This window comes from Tachysurus vachellii, chromosome 2 (genome assembly GCF_030014155.1).
Source record: "Tachysurus vachellii isolate PV-2020 chromosome 2, HZAU_Pvac_v1, whole genome shotgun sequence".
Classification (NCBI taxonomy): Eukaryota; Metazoa; Chordata; class Actinopteri; order Siluriformes; family Bagridae; genus Tachysurus; species Tachysurus vachellii.
The window spans coordinates 26,586,550-26,603,829 of record NC_083461.1 but is presented as its reverse complement, the minus strand read 5'-3'; the positions used below and the strand labels follow the sequence as shown (position 1 = coordinate 26,603,829).

The following is a 17,280-nucleotide window of genomic DNA, read 5'->3' as shown; positions in this document are numbered from 1 at the left end:
GTGTCAGATTTCAGGCTCCAATTCAATCCTAGACTTCGCTGTGTAGGAAGTATATCAGATCCAAGATCCAAATCTTTGAGATCACTGGCATGATCCTGAGGTGGGAAGGCCTTTAGAACCTCTTTGCTGTTTGAAGCTATCTTGTGAAGCCGTAAGTTGGAACCAGCTAAAGTCCTCTGTGTGTTTTTTAGCAAGTCTACTGCTGCCTTGACTGTAGGCAGAGACTTCAAGCCATCATCAACATAGAAGTCACGGTTTACAAAGTTCTTGACCTCAGACTCACCACTCTTAACGGACTGCCTGAGACAATAGGTGGCCACCGCAGGAGATGGATTGTTGCCAAATACATGGACCCGCATGCGGTACTCAATGATGTCCTCAGATGGATCATTATTACGGAACCACAGGAACCTTAGGAAATTGCGGTCTTCCTCTCTCACTAGGAAACAGTAGAACATTTGTTCAATGTCAGCTGTTATGGCCACAGCTTCCTTGCGAAATCGCATAAGAACCCCAAGAAGAGTATTGGTCAGGTCTGGCCCAGTTAAAAGAACATCATTTAGCGAGACATCTTCATGACGGGCACTGGAATCAAAGACAACTCTGATATTCCCCGGTTTTTTAGGGTGATATACTCCAAAGAGAGGCAAATACCAGCACTCCTCTCCTTCCAAGAGAGGGGGAGCTTCTTCAGCATGGTTGTTACTAAACACTTTATCCATAAAAGTAAAGAAGTGTCGTTTCTTCTCTGGGTTTCTTTCAAGATTTTGTCTCAAGGTTAACAGCCTTTTCATAGCTTGACATCTGTTGTTAGGGAGTCTGCGCCTTGAAGCTTTAAAGGGCAGTGGCGCTACCCAGCTGTGGTTTTCATCTTTCTCTACTTCTTGTTCCATAATGTGAAGGAACGCCAGATCATCAATGGATGGGGCCACTTTGTCTTCATCGCAGGTAGCCTTAAACACTTCTTGACCAAACTGAACACCTTTGTGATTGTAAGCCAGTTGCTCCATAGAACACATTCCATTGCAATTTCTCCAATCATTACTGTTTCTCTCTTTCACATGAAAAACATTAGGGCAAGGATCAAAGACAGATGGACATTGTTCTTTAGTGTTGGTGAAAAATGTACTCACAGTAGTAGACTTGTGAATGCCATTCAGACAAACATTGCCAACTATCACCCATCCTAGGTCAAGCTTCTGTGCATAAGGAGCGTCGTGAGGACCATTTACCTGTCTGCGAACCTTATGAACTCTGATAATGTCACGACCCAGAAGAATCATGATGGGGCATCTGGATCTATCTCTGGTATGAATGGAGCTATAGGCTTCAGGTGAGAGTGATGGAGCGCAGCACTGGGTGAGGGAATTTCTGCTCTATTTTCAGGAATGTTGTTACACTAGCAAATTTGGTAAGGAGAGGATTACCTTTCCATCTACGGACTCGATTTGGTAGCCAGATGCTTTTCGACTTATAGTGTCTGTCACTCCAGAACAGGTTCTAAGGGTATACGGAGAAGCTGGTCCGTTTTCCTTGAAGGCATCAAAGAATTCGGAACGAGCTAAAGACCTATTGCTCTGCTCGTCAAGGATCACGTAGACTTTCAGTGCTTTTCCAGGCTGGTCTTTAGGGTAAACCTTTACCAAGCTGATTTTTGAACATGACTTATTACTAAGGTCACCTTTGCAAACTTCAGTGCAATGAGCTTCCACTTCTGTCGATGGCTTGGAAACTTCCTCCCCGCCATGGTGTGGTGAGGAGGCTACATCTTGAATCTTTGGAAATGGGCCTGGATGTAGTGCAGAAATGTGAGTCTCACTTCCACACTCAGAACACAAATGAGTTCACAAATCTGCAGTTCCTGGCTGTATGTGTAGTGGCTAAACAACACTTGAAACAGATTAGATTCTTTTTTCTTTCAAAAATGCAAAACGTTCCTCCAAAGGCTTTTCACGGAAGGAACGACATTTCCTAAGTAAGTGAGGTCTTTTGTGAATAGGACAAAGTCTCTCAGCATCCTCAGCTTTCCTTTCGTCTTTATCTGTGTCAAAATGAACAGGGGAAGATACACTTATTTTGTTAACTGAGACTTCTCTTGATTTACTTGGCTTCCAGATAGCCTTGTCTGTCTTTTGAAATGAATCTGGTTGAATAGAAAGGCTGAACCCTGGGTCATTCCTTATTCTAGCTTGCTGACTAATAAAGTCAACCAAGACATCGAAGGGGGGAAACAGAGACACAGAGCTACATAAGACAACAAGGAACAAAGGGATAAAAAAAAAAACTATCCACATAAAGTATATGAGTGTAGATAGCAAGATGGTTCTTAGTGCAAATAAGGATGTTTTGTGAACAAATGTAGACATAAGATTTATCAGTGTTTAACAATGTAAGGTGAAAAAATGACAGACTAAAGGCAGACATGTATAGTTTAATAAAGTGTACGTGTGTGGGGGTTTTGAATGACATATTTTGTTAATGCTTTTATTTTGAAGATAAAATTTTGAATGATTTGTGATTAACAGATACCCAGTCATCATGAAGCTGAATTTTTTTCTTCTCCTCTGTTGCACTGGTGAGAGACATTTTTAAATTACTTTTTGCTAATCATGAATAAGTATTTAATAGGTTTAATATTTAATAAATAAATATTACAGAGGTGTTTTTATATATACAAGTTTTAATAATATTTTATTAGTATATTTTAATATTTTTTTAATATCTTTAATTATTACAGTCTCAGTCAAATCTAGTCTATAAAAATAGCATTATATTATAAATCTTTTGTCATTCAAGTTGTCAATTTCTCATATTTCTTCTTCTGTTCTTTATGTATTTATGTACTATGTATTTTATTCACTCAGAGAGTGAAAAATAAAAGGATATAGTTATTTAAATACATTTTAAAGTTTTGATTGATTGAGGTTTTATGAAATATTAAAAAGCAATTTTTAAACTCATTCTATAATTAATGTTTGCTTTTAATTATATTTTTTCATTAGATCTCATAAAAATGATTAGATGTAAAGTTTATGCCTTAAAACATATTGTATTATTCTACAGATATATTTATATAACCTTTTCCTAAATTGTCACCTTCTGAGATCACAGAAATTATCTAAATGACTGTAATTACTCATACTTTTACAAAAAACGTTTGTAATATTTGTGAAATTTGTCCATTGTTAAAACTGCTATACAAATACATTTTAATTGAATTGGGTTGAAAATCACTGACTTGAATTAAACGGTTTTATTTCTGCAGTAAGATTTCTTATGTAACTGTAAACACACAGGATAAGTACTTCTATGTGAGGAGATTTTATTTGTTAAGCATGTATTCCTTCGCTTTCTCCTGTACTTGGTTCCTTTCCTTGTATCTTTTCCTCATGTCACCCGAGTGACAAGTTAGGAGACAAGGAAAGCAAATGAGGAGTCACAGTTAAAGAAAATAGAGACACTTGTGTGTTTACTTTTCTGTTTGTTGCTTGAACTAAAACAGGTCTGGACACCAGGCTGAAGAGCAGGATTTGACTAAGATTTACAGACTACTTTATTTAAGCTCTTAGTAATGTCTATATGTAATGATCTACCTGTGTAATTTTACTGACTATTTCAATAACAGGTCTTGTCACAGTCGATGTAACACACGTGCATACAGTCCATCATCAATATTACCTGATAATGACCAGTGCAACATGGTCTGATGCCCAGAGTTACTGCAGGGAGAAGTACACTGACCTGGCAACAGTTGTAACTGATGAAGATTGGATAAGACTGAAGAGCGAAGCAGCAAGTAAAGGGCTGGCATCATCTGTCTGGTTTGGATTGTACAACGCTATTGATAGCTGGCGCTGGTCCTTAAACATGCTCCCACTGAAGAATGTCACTTTCCATAATTGGGGCCCGGTTGACCCCAATAATTATGCAGGGAAAGAATTTTGTGGTCCATTCACTTCAGGTGGATACTGGGTGGATATGGATTGTACTTAAGACCCTTCATATGCTACTTTGATTTGCTTAGTTTTGCTTTGAAAATAAATGAATAAATATATAAAAAGCTAGCACTCTAAAATTATAAAATTTTAAAAATCATCTATTTTAGAGCAAGTGAGTCTCAGGATTAGTAGAAATGCAGACACAGTTATAGTTCTTATGTTAAATGAGTGTTTATGTGGAGATACAGAGTTCCTTTAGGGTTAAGTGTAGAAAATTTGTTCTTATTCAAGACTGGTATTGAGTAAGTAAACCCTGATTCTGCTCTTCAGATGAAGCAGAAACTGAAAGAACACGGCATGTTAGAGAACACCACAGTGACCTGGAGGGTGCAGCCTGATGGAAACATATTCAAGAAGAAAAACAAAGATGATCTGTAATGTAAAATAGATGTGTTGTAGAAATGTTTAAACATTTAAGCTTTAAATCAGTAGGAGGATCAGATTAGCTACCTCAAAAACGAATAGAATTTATATGATTTATTTATTTATTTATTTATTTATTTATTTATTTATTTATTTAACATCCTGATTTTCCTGTAAACACTCGACAAGGTGATGATGTAAGAGAACATGTTAAAATACTAGATAACTGGGTTTAGTGTGTCATAGTAGAATATTCTTTATATAGAATGTAGTAGATGATGTTAATAAACTATTAATGAATAAATAAACCTTTGGTCACTATTTTTTAGCCAGAATAATATATAATTCAGTCTAGGTGTTTAATGATGAATCCATAACAACATCATCATCATCAACACCTCAAATCTGTCCATATCAGCAGCAAACAGAACAAAGGGTCAGAATTTAGAAAGCTGTAAAAGTGACTCAGCAGAACACTTATTAACATCTGAGGAATATCTCGACCTGCTTAGCTACAGAAGTGATGACTCCATTTCCCATCATTTACACTCTGACTGCTGGACATTTGTAGCTTTGTCAGGAGATGATGATTATGGGCTCGACTGCATGTCAGGAACTAGAATGATACACACAATACTATGGAAATAGTGTGTAATATTTAGCAGAAGAAATGTAGATATCAGTGTGAAAGTTCTAACACACTGTTAGCAACCGACTGTGATTCTGTGTGACTGTGTCATGATTGAGGCACCGGCCTCATCCTCCGAGCGCCACCAGAGGGAACGTTTGCCTGAATACTAACCACTTCCGGACTACACTTCCCATAACCCTTCACCGGGACTGATCGCACCTGGTTCCAATCACCCACTTCCTATTTAAAGGAACTTGAACTTGACCTCGGTGCGAAGTCTCGACTTGCTCCGGCTGTCATTCTGAGCATTTCCTGTTTATTTCTGATTCCCTGTTTCTTGATGTATTTCTGTGTCTGTGTTTACGACTGTTTGCCACCTGCCACGACCTTCTGCCTGTTATTATCGACCTCCTTACTGCCTTGCCTACGTTGTTGTGTCTGCCATTTCTTTGACCCTGCCTGTTGTTACTACGAGAGTGTGTAATAAATCTGCAAATGGATACTCAGCCTCACGACGCATCATTACAGAAGACTTCGCCGCAAAACAATCCAGCAGTGATTTCCAAGCTCTTGACGGAGCTCTCAGCTCAAGCGCAGCAACTCGCGGACCACTAAAAACAGCTGATGCACCTTACCTCAATCACAAGCAAACTCGTCACCGTGCTGCACTGCTCGCGAAGTAGCCCGGCGGCGTGCAATCCAACACCACCGGCGTCCCCTGCCACGGCTCACCTTTCTGGACAAGTTCAACGGCGACCCAGCGAGATACCGGGGATTCCTAATGCAATGCTCACTCTTCATGACGCAACAACCCTCTCTCTACCCCACCGACGCCAGCCGAACAGCGTTTGTCTGCACCCTTCACACAGGGAGAGCTCTAGAGTGGGCCACTGCGATATGGGGAGAGGATGGTACTGCATTCCCTACCTTCCAGGACTTCCTGATTCAGTTCCGCAGCGTGTTTGATCATCCCGTGGGAGGAGAGAGCGCAGAGGAGAACCTATTAAGCATATCTCAGGGAGACCATACTGCCGTGGATTATGCTCTTGAGTTTCATACCCTCGCGGCACAAGCTGGCTGGGAGGAGAGATCACTCAAGCTTCTCTACCGCAGGTGATTGCGCCATGAGCTGCAGGCTGAGCTCGCCTGCCGTGACGAGGGGAGAGATTTGTCGGCATTTATGGAACTGTTCATCCAAGTAGATAACCTGATGAGAACCCGACGAGCGTCCTCACGCACTCCGCCATTCAAGAATGCCGAACCCACACAGCTCGGAGATACACACCTCATACCCGAGGAAAGCGCGCGATGCGTCCGACATCAGCTCTGTCTGTACTGTGGGACACCTGCTACCAACCTGTCCCATCAGACCACGCAATAGACGAGACACCCTGGTGAGTCTGAACGTGTTTTCCTCCCGATCGCAGTTTGACGTGCGATTACAGTTTCGGGGAAAGGAGTTGAGTCTGGTAGCACTCATCGACTCCGGCGCAGCCGGGAATTTCATCTTGGAGGAGTTCGCGAGAGCTAACGCCATCCTACTGACTAGATGTGCAACTCCCATGGCAGTGGAAGCGATAGACGGGCGACTGCTTGGAAAGGGACGAATACAGTTAGTCACAGAGGAGATCGAACAACAAGTGGGCCTTTCTCATAACGAAACCATTAGCCTTCTCGTGATCCCCTCTCCACATCGCTCACTGATCTTGGGTCTGCCGTGGCTGAAGCTCCACAACCCTGTCATTTCTTGGAGGGAACCACAAATTATCTCCTGAGACAACACCTGCGCCCAACACCTCCGACTCTCCAAGAAACCATTCCAGATAAACTCTACCATCGCCACACCTGACTCCCCGACCATTCCCGGCCTGCCGGTCGAATATCACGACCTCTCAGAGGCCTTTAACAAGGTCAAGGCCACCGGGTTACCACCTCATCGACCCAGTGATTGCTGCATCGAGCTCCTGCCCCATGCCACACCACCAAAGGGCAGAATCTTCCCGCTATCACAACCTGAAACCGAAGCCATGAATAAATACATCGAGGAGGAGTTAAAGAAGGGATTTATTCGGCACTCAGTGTCACCAGCGTCATCAGGCTTCTTCTTTGTGAAGAAAATAAGCTGACTGTAAAGTTCCATTATCCACTCCAAATCGTTCCATCAGCTCTCAAACAACTGCGCAAGGCCAGATACTTCACTAAACTGGACCTACGCAACGCTTACAACCTAATTCGCATCAGAGAAGGAGACGAGTGGAAAACTGCCTTCTCCACCCAGTCAGGCCACTACGAATATTTGCTCATGCCGTTCGGCCTTGCTAACAGCCCTTCAGTATTCCAATCATTCATTAACGATGTCTTCCGGGATATGCTGGATCGCTGAGCGATCGTGTACATTGACGACATCCTAATTCACTCCGAGACATTAGAGGAACACATTCAGCATGTGCGAGCTGTACTGAAGAGGCTGATCCAACATCGGCTCTATGCTAAAGCAGAGAAATGCGAGTTCCACAAGACATCCACGTCCTTTCTGGGCTACATTATCTACATCTATCGCTACATCTATCGCTTCCACCTACATTACCTTGGCGTTGTCCATGGCGACACCTCCTGTGGGGGAGGTGTCGCCATGGACAACGCCAAGGTACAGGTGGTGTTAAAGTGGCCATGACCCCAAACCCTCAAGGAACTACAGCGGTTCCTTGGGTTCGCGAACTTCTATCGCCGCTTCATTTGCGGTTTCAGTACCATCGCAGCGCCACTCACCTCCATGACAAAGAGAGCACCGTCCCGTCTGACGTGGTCGCCTGAGGCAGTTGTAGCCTTTCATCTCCTGAAGGAGCGCTTTACCACGGCTCCCATTCTCCATCACCCAGACCCGACTCGGCCATTGATCGTCGAGGTAGACACCTCCAGCACAGGGATCGGAGCAGTGCTATCACAGCGACAGGGGCCGGCCGACAAAATGTTCCCGTGTGCTTTCTTCTCCCGGAAATTATCGGCTGCAGAACGCAACTACGATGTAGGGGACTGCGAATTGCTAGCCATGAAGGCAGCATTCGAGGAGTGGCGACACTGGCTGGAGGGCGCCCAGCATCCTTTCACGGTTCTCATGGATCATAAGAACCTTGAATATTTACGCTCTGCCAAGCATATGAACACACGCCAGGTGCGAAGGGCTATGTTCTTCATGTGCTTCCGCTTCACAGTAACCTACAGACCTGGGTCCAAGAACACTAAGGCCAACGCACTCTCCTGCCTGAACAACGAGTCCGACCAGGACCCACCTACCGGTCCCATCATCCCCGAGACACAGATCATCGCTCCCATCGCTCCCTGGCTCCGCCTCCTGTCCATTGTCCACCTGCCAAGACCTACGTACCGGAGAACTTCTGCCCAGCTCTCGTCAAACTACTGCACGCCTCACCAAGCTCTGGCCACCCCGGCATCTCGGCCACGACTCGGCTCCCGCAAAATAAGTTCTGGTGGCCTTCACTATCCGATGACGTCAGGAACTTCGTAAGAGACTGTGCCATGTAACACCTCCAAAGCTTCGCATCAGCTCCCGGCCGGATTACTGCAGCCCTTACCTGTCCCACTGTGACCCTGGTCCCACATTGCTATAGATTTCGTCACCAATCAAGCCAATGGCCAAACCGAATGCATGAATCACGAGCTCACCCGTTTCCTCCGCTCATATTGCTTGAATAATCAAGCCGACTGGAGCTCATGTGGGCGGAATATGCACAGAACTTACTTACCAAACCAACTACCGGCATCACCCCATTTCAGTGCATACTGGGGTATCAACCGCCTCTCTTCCCGTGGTCCGGTGAGCCCTCGGATCTGCCCGCCGTGGATGATTGGTTCCACCAGAGCGAGGAGACCTGGAACAAGGGGTACGTTCCGGAGGAGGGGGGCTCTGTCATGAATGAGGCACTGGCCTCATCTTCCGAGCGCCACCAGAGGGAACGTTCGCCTGAATACTAATCACTTACGGACTACGCTTCACATAACCCTTCACCGGGACTGATTGAACCGCCACCTGGTTCCAATCACCCACTTCCAATTTAAAGGAACTTGAACTTGACCTTGGTGCGAAGTCTCGACTTGCTCCGGCTGTCATTCTGAGCGTTTCCTGTTTGTTTCTGATTCCTTGTTTCTTGATGTATTTCTGTGTTTACGATTGATTGCTGCCTGCCCCGACCTTCTGCCTGTTATTATCGACCTCGTTACTGCCTTGCCTACGTTGTTGTGTCTGTCGTTTCTTTGACCCTGCCTGTTGTTACTACGAGAGTGTGCAATAAATCTGCAAATGAATCCTCAGCCTCACGACGCATCATTACAGACTGACGATGTTGGAGTATATTTACAACTTTATTTTATTTCAAGAATGTAGAGCAATTTAAGTTATGTACATAAATAAAGTGCATCTTTGCTTTACTTCACTGTTCAGATTATAGACAGATTTATACTGATAGAAGTATTTAATCTAATATTAAACCTTACAGATTTTTATGCTCACAGCTGGGAGACTCTGTGACATTTAGACCTGTGACTCTGGTCTAATGCTACTGAATGCTACTGAAGACCTGTGACTCTGGTCTAATGCTACTGAATGCTACTGAATGCTGGTCTTAAGATTAGATTTCTTTTCCTCTTTCCTATGGTGTGAGCTCTGACCTCACATGATGTAAAACAAGACCCTTTATTTTTTAGTTGTAGACTTGTTTTACACGTTAATCAAACACCGGACAGCTTTTTATTTGCTAAGTAAATGTATTCAAATTGTCTCAGTGCACTTCTCACACTATAAGGTGTAGTAATCTAGCCTTCACCTGTTTCTGTCCTTAACACATCAAGTGGATCATTATAATTAAAATGCCTCTACATTTTTCCTCTGGTTTCCCAATGGGTTCGATTTTATCTCACTGAACTGAACTGAATAATAATAATAATAATAATAATAATAATAATCAGCGCTACTCCGTCCAGGGTGTATCCTGCCTTGATGCCCGATGACGCCTGAGGATAGGCACAGGCTCCCCGTGACCCGAGTAGTTCGGATAAGAATGAATGAATGAATAATCAGCGCTGCCTTACAGTCACATTGTCCACAACGGCAGTGCAGGAGGAGATGGCGCGACTACATGTGATACAAAATAGCATGAAATACCCTTTTATTAGAGAACTGCAGAACACAGTGTAAAAACGAAATATTTTCCTTAATGTACATATATCATAAAATGTCAAAGTCTGCAAATACAGTCATGAAGCACAATCGCTACTCATCATCGGTCCTAACTATTACGGTGTTCATTACAAAACCGTCATGAAGAAGCATGTGTTCACTATAACATTTTCGTCTTAAATTTTCGCCCACAAATTAATTCTGTGATTTTGTCAAGGTGTTAACGATCAGTCTAATTGCTAGAAACATAAATCCTCCGGTGACCCGGGTATGTAATGCTTCATGATGGCACTGCTGGCACTGTTGGAGGGTTACGCCAATGGCAGAATAAGGAGAGAACATCCTCACCACTCTGGTGTTCTTGGCAACCGGCTGTTTCCAGCGGGAATTGGCAGACAGGTAAATTATTTATATAAAAAAACTATAAGTAATCCTCAACTTTGTCTCTAAGACCTTTTTGTATATGAAATAATTCTGTTGGAATCTATCATCTCACCCTATACTGTAGGTCTGGTATATCACAGCCGTCCCTAAGTGCCATAATATCTGTCGTTTTGAATGGTATACTTAATTTGTTAAGTATAATAATGTTAATAATGAATGCATGCATTAATAACTTAATGTTAATAGAAAGCATGTGCATTCTATTAATGTGCAAATCATATGTGACTCCAACATGACCCTCACAAACATTGTGGCACGCTGGCCTGGTTCAACACATAATTCCTTTATCTTGACACATAGCAGTGTAGGGAACAGACTAAATGCAGGCGCAGTACGTGATGGCTGGCTTCTTGGTGAGTTTAACAATATTAAAAAGTAGAAACTGTAACAATTTTGTTTTTAATATAATTATAACAATGTTGCTTTTAATATAATTATAACCTGCAGGCGACAGTGGCTACCCCCTGAGACGCTGGCTCCTCACCCCATTTTTAAACCCGCAGAGCACAGAGGAAACTCATTATAACGAGGTCCACTCTCGTGCCCGCGCAGTGATTTGCATTGACTATTTATGGTTAAAAATGGGCGTGTACAGGGCGGGATTTCACGTACGCACATCTGCGTGTGATCTGTGATTTATAAAGGGAACATTGCTTAGAAGAGTGCGTACGCACAGTTTTATAAATTGGAATTTTTTTTGGCGTACGCCATTTTTGGCTTTTGGGCATACGTAAACTTTTAGTAGGGATCCTACGCACAGTTTTATAAATGAGACCCCTGACCTGTTTCTGGCCTAGCATACCGAATTCACTGAATTATGTAGAGTTTTTAGAAGTGGAGGAAGAGAACACCATGTGAGGTTGAAAGCATGGTTTTCATCCTGTGTACAAAAAATTCCACAACCCTTGTTGTGAAATAGCATTTTAAGCTACTAAAAACTAAAAGTAAAAAAATGATTTATTTGCTTTTTTCATGAACTGTATTTTGTGGTTGGATTTTTTAACACTGTTTAGTTTGCTGTAATTAAAGAGGTTCTTCTTTATATCACACATGTTGAATTATAATGTGGGTTCTTTCTTATGGGAGAGACATTATATGGTTTGTTTGCTTGTAGATTTTGTTGAAGGACTTACATTCCTTTTACATTCTACCACCTGCTATTGTGAATACTACAAGACTTAAACCTTCATCAGATTTACCACCAGATGCACATTTGTGACCAGGCGAGAACTTCTCACTAAATTCAATGTTCACTAAAATTTGCGACATGTTGATTCACTAGAAATTAAAATGACTTTAGTGCTCGAGACTGTAAGTGTGGATGAGAATCTCAAGGACATTTCTTCCACCATTGATACCTGAGCCTGGTGAAGAACCAGAACATGAGCCTTAATGCTTTTGTTGTGGAGTTTGTGGAGCAGCTTACAGAGCCACACTGCAAGGCAGTCTTGAAATGCCAGGAAGGAGAGTAAATATTTTACATGCAAATGTAGGAGAGTAGAAAATAAAACAAAAAAAAGAAAAAATCCAAATCCAAATCCAAAAACAAATCCAAAAGAAAAAATTTCAACTTGAACTCTGCGTTCAAGATTTTGTTTGATTGTTTGAAAAAAGGTGACGTCCACATTGACAAGTTAATACTCGTTATTCTTTTTAGTTCAGCCCCAATACATCCAAACCTACAATGTCTAGTAAAGTCACACTCAGTTATCTATTTACAAAAATACCTCAGCAGTTACCTACCATATCAGCCACCTGTAAAAGAACAGTGATTAGCCATTCATCCTTTTTTATTGACCATGAAATACTAGCTTCACTACAGTATTGCAGGGTACTATGGTGAGCTAAAAAATGAGAAATGTTTAGACACATAGGTAATTTAAAGAAATATCTCATGTTCTTCTTTGAGTGATTATTAAAAAAAGGAGATGCACATGCTCTTCAAATAATTTACTGAACACTCATGTCATCCAGGTAAGGAACAGAGATGTTGGTCATTAAGTCTCGCAAACACTCCCTCATATCTATAGATCTATATAGTTTTCTATGCAATTAAACATTTCCACTCTGATAACAGAAACAGTTGTGACAGTTTATGTAGGTTTCCTGTTCAGAGGTGATATTAAAGCATACTATGTATAGTGCTGCTACTATGTATCCCAGGATTATCCAAGTTTTAATCACTAGCAATATTCAAAAGTACAGTATATAAGAACATTTTCATTTAATTGTAACCTCCATAGTGACACATTTTGTTTTTATAGTTGTTCCTCCAATGCGGAGGCTGATTTACATGTAAGTCCAACACAGACGAAGCCCTTTCTATTTGAATATATATTCATGACAAAAGTAAAGTGTAACAATTCTGACCTGTTTCTGACCTTTAACACAATGTAGATCTTCCTTTATAATTACAATATTATGGAGCTCCTTTGTAGACCCTCAGTCACTCACTCACTCATTTTCTACTGCTTATCCGAACTACCTCGAGTTACGGGGAGCGTAAAGCGTCATCGGGCATCAAGGCAGGATACACCCTGGACGGAGTCCTTTCTAGACCCATCATTTTGAAATCATTATAATTAAGATGCCTCTATATTTTGCATCTGGTTTCCCAATGGGTTGGATTTTATCTCACTGCCCAAAAATGCTGCCTCCTAGCTACCAAGAAGAGACAGTGATGATTTTATAAAGCAGCTACTGTATGATCATATTGTACATGCTGAATGTTGGATCTGATTATTGGCACATGGTTATTCAACACTAAAGAAACCTGATGAACTCCTTCACTTCCTGTCTGTGCTTAAATCTGAGGAAAATGGGGCAGAATTTGGTTTTGTTGAAATAAGGTATCTGGAGTCTGTGTGAAAGTTAAACCGAGATGGAAATCAGTCTGCGTCACACATGTCTGTGCTTAAGAAGAGGGTCGGTGGAGTAAACAAATCCATTTTATAGAGAGTTGTGTGCAAGCAGTGAAGATCTAAAACAACTAAAGGAACGGCAGCCTTCATATTAAAGGTATATTTTAATTCTGGATGTGTATCATTGTTAGAATTATAATTGCTTATAAGTGCTTAAAACTACTTGTTACTTGAAGTAGTGTTATTTGTTGTTTAATGCTGTATACTTCTAAAATGTGAGGCAGTAAACATAACTTTTTATTTAGTCAATTTACTCAAGAATCATCTTAGATTTTAATTAGAAAGATTTAATCATAACATTTGAGGAATTTACAGAGAGAAATAAACTACAATTAACTTATGTTAATACATAAACTACATTCATTAACTTCATGTTAATACATAAAATACATTCAACTTATAAATTCTTGATTTATTTCTTTTTTTTAGTTTTGTTCCTGTATCTAACAGATTTGACTCCACAGCTGCTCAACCATCATGAAGCTCAATCTTTTTTTTTCTCCTGTGTCTCACTGGTGAGAACCTTTACAGTATATAAACTTTTTTTACTCAATATAAGCGATATTCAATAAATTAATATTACAGGTGTGGCGGTGTGTATGTGGGGGGGTTATAAAGGGTGCTAGAACAATTATTACTAAAATACAAATAAGAGATATCAGTTTCGACTACGCCACTTTGGGAATTTCACCCAAAGAATTAGAGGGGGACACCTACAACTGGCATACACAAGTTCGTATCACCAATTAGAGTCAGAGACATAGGTAACAATACAAAATTCTCTTTGACATCTTCATTAAAACGATATTAAAATAAATAAAGAAGCATTCTTCAACCAAACGAGCTACAGATCTCTTTCTTGAACGAGTTGAGGGACAGGGACTAGAGCTTAAAAATACAGGAAGCAGAAATCAGACCACACTCATTATTGGTGAATCGCTGTACTTCACTGTGTACACCCACACGCACGCACACACACAGTGAGATGGTCACTGCACACTTGTGAGGAAATACAACCACCAAAAACCAGTCCTTCACCCCTGGTGCTCAGGCCCTGCCAAGAAAAAGATGACACATCTACTGTCACCTAAGAGACTAAGTCAACTAAAAAAAAAAACAAAAGTAAATAATTAAATTCACAACCAATAAATAGTTGCTACAATAAATCAATTTCCACAAAATACAAATTAAAATGTAAAAGAGAAAAAAGAAAATAGACTTTGTCAAATTATATAGATGAAAACTAAATCCAATACAGTACAATTGAAGAGAAAGTAAATTAAATAAGAAATCCAAAATCCAATTAACCATTCAAACCCCAGAAGCAATCGAAACTGAATGCAACTGAAGAAACAAAAGCAAACTAAAGAATCAAATCAAAATTGCAAATAAAATACTTCAAAAGTAAAAAAGACAAAACCATATAAAACAGCCACAAAAAAAGAAAATAAACAAAAGGTGAACTTGAACACAGGTTTGGAAACCGGTCTAGAAACCGATTTAGGACCACATTTGGAAACAGGTCTGGAAACCGATTTAGGACCACATTTGGAAACAGGTCTGGAAACTGATTTAGGACCACATTTGGAAACAGGTCTGGAAACCGATTTAGGACCACATTTGGAAGTAGGTCTGGAAACCGATTTAGGACCACATTTGGAAACCGGTCTGGAAACAGGTCTGGAAACCGATTTAGGACCACATTTGGAAACAGGTCTGGAAACTGATTTAGGACCACATTTGGAAACAGGTCTGGAAACCGATTTAGGACTACATTTGGAAACAGGACAGCACTGCAGCCACACACAAACACGGAGCACGCCGACTGGAATAATTATGGGCCGTCACAACACCAATGGCAGATATTAACGTTCTATAGAGAGCCAACGGAATCTTTTACCGCAAAAGTCCGGTACAAAACAGTGATCCAGCACTGCGTCAGGTTCTCACAGCTGCTTCAATATCTATGCCCAATTTATGTGATGATACTAAACCGAAATTGGTTTAAAGTAAACCAATATATGTTTACTTTATTATTTTATTTGGTGAAACTGTAAAGAATTTTTAAAACAAATGCAAATTTAACAAATTCATCTCTAACAAAAGAAACATATAGATGAATATAAACATATGCTGAAGGAAGAATTACGAACAATTAATTATTTTAATAATTAAATATGTTACACTCAGTAAAATGAATAACTTGATCCGTCATGTTAACATTCACTGCACTGTCTCTTTTTCTACTATGTTATCAAATTCTCTTCATATTCTCATTTATTTGTTGTTTTTTTAATCATTAAATGTTTTCATCTAAAAAAATTTGACAAAAAGTGGATCCTCACAAATATTTCGTAAAACACAGTAGTTTTCAGTGTTAATACTTTTACATTAATACTTTTACATTACATTAATACAATTTGGATTATAAACAGTGTAAACAGTGATTAATAAAACTGAACTACTTCATTTATCAGTTTTAGTATTTGTAACTGTTCTGTATGGCATCACTTATAATTTCAGTTATAAGTTGAATTCTGCCTGGGTTAATAACACACACACACATTATCATATAAATACTGAGAGGGTTATAAAATAATTGAACCATAATTGTGAATTTTCCAGGTCTTATTGCAGTCACTGTATCCATCCTGCGAACTGTTCCTCACAGATATGAAATAATGATGACGACCAAGACATGGTTTGATGCACAGAAAAACTGCAGGATGATGTATGATGACCTGGCAACAGTTCTAAGTGATACTGATTTTCTAAGATTGAAGAAAGTATTATTTATACCTGGCGCTGGACCTTAAATAATATTCCACTGAAGAATGTCACGTACACCAACTGGTACCCTGGTCAGCCTGATAATTATTATACACAAGAAACATGTGGTATATTAGCTGCAGCTTATCAGTGGCACGATGTACCATGCAATCTAATAAGACCTTTCATATGCTACAATGGTGAGTCAGCATTCTGGTTTGTTTGGTTTACTTTTGGTTCGTGGGTGTTTTTATCACAATGCCTTTGAAATCTTTCAAACTTTGTGTGTGTGTGTGTGTGTGTGTGTGTGTGTGTGTGTGTGTGTGTGTGTGTGTGTGTGTGTGTGTGTGTATGTATGTATGTATGTATGTGTGTGTGTATGTGTGTGTGTGTCTGTGTGCGCATGTGTGTGTGTCTGTGTGATCCTATTTCACAGCTAATTTCAATGGTTCTGCCAACCATTACCGCATCAGTAATACTCTGCTGACCTGGCCAGGAGCAAGGGCTTACTGTCAGACATATCACACAGACTTGGCGAGCGCTCTTAACAGCTTAGACGATGCCCTGTTCAAGCAGATAATGATTATCCAGGGAGATTCTTGGATTGGTCTATACAGAGACATGGATTCTTGGAGTTGGTCAGATGGGACCAAAGCTTCAAACCTCCCATGGTATCCTGGACAACCTGACAATTATTACTACAGTGAGAACTGTGCAGTTTTATAACGGATTCTTATATGATGAACGATGCACCAACCTGCATTATTTTTTTTGTCACACCAGTGAGGACAGGTCCAACTTCCTGTAAGCTTATAAAGTGAGGGATGTTTGATGTGGCCTCATTAAAAATAACTGAATACAGAAAAGTTGCTTGCAGTTTATAAGAGTTTAAAACATCATGTTTATGATTAACTATTTTGAGTGTGTGTGTATGTGTGTGTGTGTGTGTGTGTGTTCCAC

General features: G+C 40.5%; 1 protein-coding gene across 1 annotated transcript in view; it reads right to left on the bottom strand.

Annotated features, from left to right (window-relative positions):
- Positions 1-17,280, bottom strand: part of LOC132858091 (C-type mannose receptor 2-like) — a gene marked incomplete at its 3' end in the record, with an annotated part of 122,882 nt that overhangs the window by 83,827 nt on the left and 21,775 nt on the right. The gene's annotated exons all lie outside the window — the stretch shown is intronic.